General features: G+C 49.0%; 1 pseudogene across 1 annotated transcript; it reads right to left on the bottom strand.

Annotated features, from left to right (window-relative positions):
• Window positions 1-204: 204 nt before the first annotated feature.
• Window positions 205-8,503, bottom strand: LOC309631867 (epithelial cell adhesion molecule pseudogene; annotated as a pseudogene). Its single transcript has one exon. The product of its transcript is annotated as an epithelial cell adhesion molecule pseudogene (transcript).
• Between the last annotated feature and the right edge of the window lie 426 nt (window positions 8,504-8,929).

Here is an 8,929-nt window from a genome sequence, read left to right on the forward strand (position 1 = left end):
CTGTGCGGTCTGCACACACGTGCCAAGCTCCCAGGAGCCCAGGCCTGGGCGGGCAGCAGCACCTGCTGGGGCTTTGTCAGGGGCGCGGCGCGACGGCTGATGCAAACCCCCCAAGCCGAACTCAGGAGCCACCTGCTTCTCCGGGTCGCTGCGCCTGCATCGCCTGCCCTCTCCTTTGTTCAGGAGCGTGTGCTCCCCGCGGACGCCATCTAACTGGCTCCTACGGAGCCCACTGCCGCGCCTGGCGTTGCAGCAACGTCTGAGCACTACAGATACAGATAGAAACACATTTCTTAATTGAACCTTCAGTCCGGAGTGAGCTGTGTAGGCCTCAAAAAGGAGGGGTGATGTCTCTTAAATAGAAATAATTCTCATGACAATCTACTTGTCCGGAAATAAAGGTGACATAGGACATGAGTGGTGATTTACACACGTTGAAGTGGACAGGGCCACTTCTCATTCTTATGAAAATCAAGCTGACTTTGTAAGTGAATACGTATCTAAGGGCTCACACTCTTAGCAGTCATAAATATCCTTCACACACCCCACTACAAAAAATGGTCAATTTATACTGATGCGCACCTTTTCTTCCCCTTTTCCTAATATACTGTGGTGTGATTTTCACACCAGCATAGAAGGAATTCCGTGTGTGTGCTTGTGTGTTTGCAGTGTGGGGGGACTCTATACTATACGTTATTCATTCTATTGATGGATGTTTATACAATAAATAATCTACGACTCCTAGAATTCTTTGGTCAAGGCGTATGACTTAGGATTTTAGTAAGTATTACTAGCTTGACCTCCATAGTTGCATCAATTTTCAGACTGCAGGTGGGGCCCCCAGGGAGCCCAGGGAGCAGTTATCAAACTTTCAAATCTGTGCTAATTTTAGAGGTTAAAAAATGGAATCGCAAAATAGTTCTATTTGCATTTTTTGTCACAAGTTGAGCATATTTTCCTATTTTATGTGCCTTCTTTATTTCCTCATCCTTTTCTCACTTTTCTGTTGAGTCATGGGTCTTTATATCAATTTGTGGACACTCTTCATATACCATGAAAATTAACCCTTTGTCTGGGACGTTATTAGCAAGTGTTTTTTCCCACTTTATTTATCTTTTGACTATATATAAACAAATTTCTGCATGGCAAAAGCACCATAAGCAGTCAGATTTATTAATCTTTAATTTATGGCTTCTGGGTTTTATGTTCTTAGGCCTTTCAGCTTCAAGCCAGAAAAGAACTCTCCCACTGATTCTTCTAGTACTCAAGGGTTTTATTTTTGCCTCTAGGTTTGTAATCCATTTGGAATTTAACTTGGAGTCAATTGTTTTACAGCTGTTGACCCATTTTCCCCACTGTGGTTGCTTCAAATTCTTTGACCCTCCTCCCTTCAAAGGGTGGAGGCTAATTCCTCTCGCCTTGAGTGCAGGTCAGATTTAGTGACTCACTTCTATCAGTAATTAAAAGAATGTGGCAGAAGTGATGGCGTGTGGCTTCTGAAACCAGGTCATGAAGGAGACTGCAGCTTCTGCCTAGCTCTCTCTTGGGTCACTGTTCTGGGGACGCCAGTTGCTATGTAGTGAGGACAGTCGAGCAGTCCCGTGGAGAAGTCACATGGGGAGGAACAGAGACCTCGGGCCAACAGCCAGCAACCAACACGCAGACGTGTGAGCGAGCACCATGGAAGCAGATCCTCCAGCCCCAGCCTTCAGCTGAAGCCCCAGCCAAGAGCTGGACTGAGCCTCAGAGGAGACGCTGAGCCAGAACCACTCAGCTAAGTCACTGGCGAATTCCTGGCCCACAGAAACTGCGAGATGATACATGTGTATCGTGGTGTTAGGACACAAACTCTGGGGGTGAGCTGCTGCGCAGCTAGAGGGAACTAACGTATAACGCGCCATTTATTCAACAATCTATTTTTCCCACTAATTTGAGATGCCACTTTCTCTATACTAAGTTCCTGTAAGAATGTGGATACATTTCTGGATTTTCCCATATGTTCTATTGATATATTCCACTGGTCTAATTTAATCATAAAATCTTTAAGTTTTTAATGTCTGGTATAAGACAATTCTTGCCTACCATCCTTCATTAATCTAGTCTCAAAAATTATATTATGGTTATTGGAATTACTTTAACTTTATAAATTATGGAGAAATGACATCTTACAATGTTGCTGTAAGCCAGGTTTCCCAAAAAACATTCTGAGATGAAGATTTGCATGCAGAAAAAATTTTAGGGTGTGCTCTCTTGGGATCAACATCTTTGAGAGGGTGATGGACTTCTCTCAGATGAAAGGAACAGAACTGGACAAAGGGAGTTGAATTCAGGCAGAGACCTCAGCCAACCCACGGGGAGCTCTGAAGCTGGGATGGCCCTTTATAGACATGCTCAACTGAGGCAAGTGGGGCACAGCCCTTGTACCTTGTATTAGCCACTCGCTGACAATGAGTTGTCCTCAGGGAGAGGGCTACTCTTGGGGGAGGCAGCTCCCTTAGGCCAAGGGCAATTTCTGAGCACAGAAGCGTCAGGCAACACTCCCAGAAGCTCAGGAAATAAGTACCTTAGTCTTGCCAGGGAGATTTGGGCCGTATGCACACAGATGTTGGGTCTTCCTACCCAAGACACAGTACAACTTTCCATTTCCTGAAGTGTCTTTTGTATCCCTTAAGAGTATTTTTAAAACACCCCTTGTATACATTTTGTCAATTCCTTAAGTTTATTTCTCATTTTTTAAAGTTTTGTGTTGTCAAATAGGATCATTTCTTCCAATTAGTTATTTATCGTGTTTGAAACGTGAAAGCTATTGATTGTTGCATTATAACTTGGTGCCCTGATGTCCTACTGAATTCTCTTATTGTTTGGTTTTGGGCTTGGGTTCTTGTCTTGGATTTTCCAGTTATATAACCTACAAATAATAACGAATTTTATATTAGTTTTGGGGTCGCGATAGACATATTTTGTCATGTTAACGAAATATCCTTGAAGACTTCTTAAAAAATGAATTCAGAACTGTGCTTTACTGCTTTTTTAGCCTTACCCTAAATCTTCTCAAAGATACCCATAATAGATTTATTTTAATTCAGGACTTCTTCTGATTAACTGCACCAGTGATCATCTCGAAATAACACAATACAGGAGACGAATGGGGCCTGAAAACTAGGTTCTCATCCTGGTTCTGCCACTGACAGGCTGGCAGTGGCCAGTCACACATGCCTGCCGTGGCACAGGGTCTTCCTGGGGGAAGTGAAGAAGAGAGACATGGCCTCGGCAATCTTTGTGGTGGAGGCAGGTGATGCTTGGTCAAGAGATAAGCCCCAACTGTGTGAAAAGGGTGTAGATGCAGGGCAGCCAAGTGAATGGGGAATGTCCACTGACCCAGCGAATCATAATTGGCCATTTCTTTCACCCTCAATTGATGAGAAAGACCAGATTATATTGTCAAGGTATGAAGTACAATACTTCCAACAGGAAGCAAAAGATCATCAATAACACTTTGGAAGTCCCCAGGCTGCAGTTCTTACTGCCTTGCTGTGACCACGTGGTATTTAAACAGCCCCTGTTGATGAACATGAATGTTGGTTTTTATCCTCAGAATTTAGCCAATGCTTCCCTTAGAAAGGGCATGAACAGAAGACCTTTAATTTGTTATCAAGCAACTCCTACCTAGAAAGTCAGTATAATCCATGCAGAAGAGCCCTAGGGGAGAAGAGCCCTGGGTTAGCAGAGTATTAATTCATTGACTGGTACTGACAGGGAAAACTCCCTGTGACATTTGGGTTCGTCCACCTTTTGGCTACTGGGAATAGCGCCTCCATAAACATGAATGTACAAATATCTCTTCAATATCCTGGTTTTAATTCTTTTGAATATCCAGAAGTGGAATTGCTAGATCATGTGGCAGTTTCATTTTTAATTTTTTTTTTTTTTAGGAAACTCATTTTTTAAATGTTCTATTTCATAGTTCATAAAAAAGTTTTTATGTATAAAACTCAAAGTAAAGAGAAAGGCAGCTATTTAATCACAAGTGGACGAGATAGTAGTCATTCAGACTACTGTGGAAGCATATTTAATGCATACCCTTCAATGTTAGGGGTAAATAATTCAAACTATGCGGTCCAAATTTTAGGTTTGGGTTTTATATCAGATCTGCATATATATGACACTTGTGGTCAAATTTTAAGATTGGTAAAGTCAATTTCAAACAGCTTATATTTTGAGTACAGGTTTAACTATTACAAATATATGGTGTTTAACTAGCACAGTAGTGGTCTTCAAAGATTTTCTCTTTGCCCCATGCTCATATGTTTGTAATCTGAGTCTGTTTGCTAATTTCCCTTTTTGTAGTTACTCTTCAAATTATAGTGCTATACACTGAGTTCTCAATGCATCTCAATCATGTCCTTTATCTCAGCTTCCTCATACTCTGCCATTCTTTTCTTTCTGGAAACAACCAGCATGATTCCAGCAGTAACTGCTATCGCCACAACCACAATGACAGCGATAATTCCAGCTTGTAGACCCTGCACTGACAATTCAGGTGGTTTTTCATCAACATAGTAAATTGAAGTTCAAACAGGATCCAGATCCAGTAGTTCCCCATTTACTTTCAGACCCATCCTTTTGGACTGGAACAAGGATTCATCTTTAACTTCTTTTTCAAAACAATAAGCCACATCATCTATGTCCACATCATTCTGAATTTTCTAAGAATTCTGTACCAGATCAACAGTGATAACATCATTCTCATACAGAATATCTGTGATATATTTTGGATCCAGTTGATAACGACTTATGAGTACCTCCTTGAGTGCAGTGTACAAACTTTGATCCTCATAAGGTTTTTCTCTTGTGTTTTAGCTCACCAACGATCCAGTAGGTCCTCACTGGCTTGGAGCAGGATATTTCACTGTCCTTATCAGTTCTTCTCACCCCAGCAGCGTTCACACACCAGCACGTGGACGTGCCATTGCATTGCTTGGCTTTAGAGAGCCCCTCGTCGCGCTCGGGATCATAGAGCCCGTCATCATTCTGGATAGCGCCCTCTGGTTTCCCCCCTCTCCCAGGCTCTGAGAGAGTCATTTCTGCCTTCATCACCAAACATTTGGTAGCCAGTTTTGTGCAAATGACAGAATGTTGTGCAGCAATGGACGTACACTGGCACCGACCCTGTGGTCAGTTTGTAGTTTTCACACACGCACACCTTTCCTGGGCCGCGGCCACCGCGGCAAGCAGCAGCCCGAATGCAAAGACCCGGGGCGGGAGGGAGCACTGCCGCGTGCGCGAGGACAAGGGCGAGAGGGGTGCGAGGTGGGCTGGGGGCTCTCGTGAGGACGCACGGACAGAGTAGGGCCCCGGGAGGCCATGGCTGGCCCCACGGTGCAAGGCCTGGGCCACGCAGGTCCGCATCAGGAGGATGGCGGCGAGGTGCCCTGGGGCCGGGCGGTTGGTGCGGGTGTGAGCTGGCCGGCAGATTGCGCTCTTCCAGCACGCAGCTGCTCTGCCCGACCTCATTTTTAATTTCTTGAGGAATCTCCATACTGTTTTCCAGAGCAGTGGCACCATTTTCCATTCCCACCAACAGTGTCTAAGGGTTTCAATTTCTTCACATCCTTGCCAACACTTGTTGTCTTTTGCTTTTTTTGATAATAGGCATCCAGACAGGTGTGAGGTGCTATCTCATTGTGGTTTTGATTTGCATTTCTCTGATGCCTAGTGACCTTCAGCACTTTTTCATATACCAGTTGGCCTTTTTCATGTCTTCTTTACAGAAATGTCTACTCAAGTCCTTTCCCCTTTTTAAAATCAGGTTATTAGTTTTTTTGCTGTTGAGTTGCAGGAGTTCCTTACGCACTTTGGAAATTAACCCCTAACAGATATATGATCTGCAAACATTTTCCCCCATTCAGTGGGCTGCATCTTCACTCTGTGATTGTTTCCTTTGCCCTTGGTGGAGGATGGTCTTCAGCGTTTCCCTGGTTCTCTTTAAAGCATTTGCCCTGGCCGCCCCTTCCCGGCCCTTGTCCTGCGCCGCTCGCAGGTGTGGGGAGAAGTGAGCGAGCTGCCTCCCTCCTCACACAAGCTCATGAGTGCCTGATCACTGCCGTCTGCCACTACTTAAATGCTGCAGATGATTTCACTTCTGGGAACGCATACGCCCAGGTGGCAGGCAGCACCTTTTTTTAGAACTGACATTCTCACATGTCTTCTCAAGTGAACTGCCATTACTGCTAAATGTTTAAAGTGGTAACTGTTAAGTCAGCACCGGACTCATGCACATAGATGAGCTTTAGCATGGCATGTCTGTACTGGGGAACCATGAGGAAACCCCAGCAGGGACTGACTGTCCTATTGGTGGCATTGTCTCATCTGTGTTGTGCATCTTCTGAGTGGAGTGACTATAATTTATTGTCCAAACCAGAACGCTTTTAAGACAAAGGAGAGTAAGAATTATGCTAGGACAGCACTGAAAACGAGGTCTGTGAAGCCTCAGACTTCGGAGTGAACTCCAGTATGTCCTACAGAATAGTATAAGAAATTAATCTCTATTGGGAGAGTGAAAACCAAAGACTATCAGCAACGGTTCCCACCTTCCCTGTGCTCCCCAAGGAAGGTGTGCTGGGTGGGCCTCTGCTGGGTCCCAGGTTGGGTGCCAGTGGCAGTGGAGGGGCACTGCTCTGCTGGTGACCTTTGTGTAGGGCAACCATGAGAATGCAGCCCTGTCAGGGAGAAGCACATCAAGATGCCAGGCAGCGGGCGCAGGGGGTGCCTGGCTTAGAGGCTTGAGGGACCCCCAAAGCCTGGGCTCTGGGTCCATGGAGGTTGCAATGCCCAGGCCTGGAGCAGGGCCCAGTGTCTGGTCTAGTGGAGTTCCTTCTGCTGGGGGAGTCAGAAAAGCCCCCAATGGGGGGGTTCCCACATGACTGGAACAAGCTCTTGGGGCCACTGTCAGAGGATTCTCATTTCAGAACAAGCTGACAGTTAGAAATGCAAGAGAGAAGGTGAAGGGGGCAAAGAGAAAGAAAGATGGAAGGGGTGGGGAGGCATTCCAGAGCTGGTCAGGACTCAGCCCGGTGTCCCGTTGCCCCTTTAAGCAAAGAACAGTGGGACCACGGGAGTTCCCTGGCGGTCCAGTGGTTAGGACTCCGCGCTTTCACTGCTGTGGCCCGGGTTCCATCACTGGTCAGGGAACTAAGATCCCGCAAGCCACACAGCACAGCCAGAAAAATAAAAAAAAACAACAGTGGGACCGGGCACATCAGGCAGGAAGACACTTATGGGAGGGACCTGGAGTGGCTGCAGAACTAAGAGCAACTCTGGAGAACCAGGTGAGGAGGGGGAAAGCCCCGGGGCTCTGGGGGTGGACCGAAGCTTGTCCCGGGGCCCTGATGCCACCAAGCACACGTCAGCTCCAACTGTGTTTTGGTCACTCTGTTCTCACCGGGCTCGAGCTGCAAACCGCAGGATAAGCATCCCGCTGGCCTACCTGGGCCACATGCCCACCACCCCTGGCCGCTGGCTAAAAGGATTTTGACAGTAGCTCTGCCTGTTCGCACCCAAGGAGAGAACGAGACATTACCCCAAAGGAACACCTGGAGCTCGTTCCAATGCAAGAGAGAATACGTGCTAAGCGGCAAGCAAAAGAACAAGAAAAAAAAAGTCCCATCCCTGCTTACCTGCATTTCTTTCTTTAGGGGCTCCGCATCAGATGGGCGGTAGGAATCTGGCAGAGGGAGGGATCCGGCCGACCTCGAGCAAGTGCCGGGGAAGCTGCAGAGGACAGAGACCCGGCTGAGCCCTAGAGAAGGCTGAGTAGGTGGAGGAACCGGCTGATCGTGGGGAGAGGTGGAGGGAGGGCCTCGGAATCCCTCCCGGGCTCCCGGAGGAGCAGCGCTGGCAGCTGTCGCTCCCGATCCGGATTCCTCTCCCACCCTGGCCCTCTCCTTCCCACTCTCCGTCCTCCTCCTTCCCCGCAATGAACTCTCCTCCTGCGCCTTTTCCTTCTCACACCACACGACGTGCACGGGGTGGGCACGCTCTTAGCGGAGACCCCGCGTCAGCGTCCAGCCCGGGTCCCCGCAGGGCTCGGACCTGCCCACGGCCTGCGACACCCGGGTCTGGCCGCCCACCACACACGAGCACGTGAGCGTCCCCACCACACGCCCCGCTCCCGCGCCTCCTCTCCCGACCCCGGCGCGGCCCCGGGGCCCAGCGCTGACTCACCACACAGCCTCCCGCCCCGTCTCTCTGGACTCGCGGCTCCGTCCACGCGTGGCGGGCCTGCCCCTCGCCGGGCCGTCCCCACGCCGCGTGCGGCCCTGTGGCGTGACCGGGCCCGTCCGCCCCACGCGCAGCGAGCCCCGCGCTGAGGCCGAGGTTTGCCGGAGAAAGGGAGCCCGGAGAACAGACCTCAAACCTTCCCCGGGGAAGGCGAGGGGCCGGGGTGTCTACGGGAGGGAAGCAGGGCGGCGGGAGGCTGGGGAGGCGCCGAAGGGTGACTGGAAACAAGAGGAAGCTGAGAGAATCGTCGCCCTCCGCGCGTGCCCAGGTGCTATGGACGCCTCGCCTCGCAGGCCTCGCTCAGAAATGGCGGCCGTCCCAGGGGAACTTCCGGCACTGACGTCAGGGGGCGGGGCCGCGCAGGCCCAGTGGGAGTGTCGGGGGGCGGGGCCTCAAAGAGGCTTAATCGGTTGGCGCTGCAGCGGGAGTCAGCTGAGTCTGGGGTCCTGGAAGACGACTGGGACAAACATCTTCCTCTTCAGGCTTGGAGGACATGCACGTTTTTGTAAAAACAATTAAAGCGAGCTTGATGGGTGGAAGCAGGTTACAGCTCAGTAACTTTTAAGCAAGTTACAGTTTCCCGGGGTAAGTGGACTGCCCTCGGTTTCCAGGGTGAAGCTCCAGATGTCCAGAGCTCCTGGTGGCTCCT

Source organism: Balaenoptera borealis (genome assembly GCF_965194805.1).
Source record: "Balaenoptera borealis genome assembly, chromosome: 7".
In the NCBI taxonomy this organism is placed as follows: Eukaryota; Metazoa; Chordata; class Mammalia; order Artiodactyla; family Balaenopteridae; genus Balaenoptera; species Balaenoptera borealis.